Source organism: Elephantulus edwardii, unplaced genomic scaffold (genome assembly GCF_000299155.1).
Source record: "Elephantulus edwardii isolate Elephantulus edwardi_28Jun2011 unplaced genomic scaffold, EleEdw1.0 scaffold00416, whole genome shotgun sequence".
In the NCBI taxonomy this organism is placed as follows: domain Eukaryota; kingdom Metazoa; phylum Chordata; class Mammalia; order Macroscelidea; family Macroscelididae; genus Elephantulus; species Elephantulus edwardii.
This window is the reverse complement of record NW_006400166.1, coordinates 149,503-150,582: the sequence shown is the minus strand read 5'-3', so window position 1 is coordinate 150,582 and position 1,080 is coordinate 149,503.

Sequence of the window (1,080 nt, the reverse complement as noted above, 5' to 3'; positions counted from 1 at the left end):
AAAAAATCCCAAACAAACAAGCTTTGAATTATACATTGTTGTTGTTACATGCCATTGAGTCGCTCGTGACTCATAGCGACCCTATGTACAACAGCTCTGAAGCCTGACCTATCCTGAGCCAGTTTTACTGATTCCAACACACCCTTAGTTACTGTCAACCATCTCCTCTGCGGTCTTCCTCTCCTGTGCTGTCCCTCCAACCTTCTGAGCATGTTATCCTTTCCCAAGGATTGGTTCCTTTTGACCACATGCCCAAAGTATATGAGACAAAACTTCAAAAGGTGCACCTTAGTTACTAGACTGACATCATTGCTTCTCAGTATTCTGGAAAGGTCCCTGATAGCATATTTACCTAATGCAATTCGTCTTTTGATTTCCTGGCTGCTGGTACCAAAGGTGTTGATTGTGGAGTCAAGCAAGCTGAAATTATTAACAACCTCAATCTCTTCTCCATCCATCATGGTGCTGCCAATTGGCCCAGTGGTGAGAATCTTTGTCTCCTTGATGTTGAACTTCAATCCATACTAAGGATTACAGTTCTTGACTTTTTCCAGCAAACATTTCAGGTCTGCCTCATTTTCAGCAAACAAGGTTGTGTCATCTGCATAAAGCAGGTTGATGAGTCTTCCTCCAATCCTGATGCCACATTCCACCTCATAAAGCCCAGCCTCCTGGATGATTTCAAAGGGCAGCACAGGAAGACAAAGCAAAGTATTATAATGAAATGGGCAAAGAACTGGAGTCTGAAAATTATAAAGATGGTTTTCATTTGGCATTTCTTAAGCTGAATAAACTAAAGAACAAATTCAAGTCTTGAGTTGCAAATTTTAAGGATGCTATGGGTAGAATGGTCCATGAAGAATGCAAAAGATCATTACAAAGGCTGAAAAAGAAGACAAGACCAAGATGGATGTCAGATGAGACTCTGAGTATTGCATTGGAGCGCCGAGAAGCCAAAGCTAAAGGAAGAAACCAAGAAATCAAAGAGCTAAACAGAAAATTTCAAAAGGCAGCCTGGGACGACAAAGCAAGATACTATAATGAAATGTGCAGAGAGCTGGAGTCAGAAAATCAAAAGGG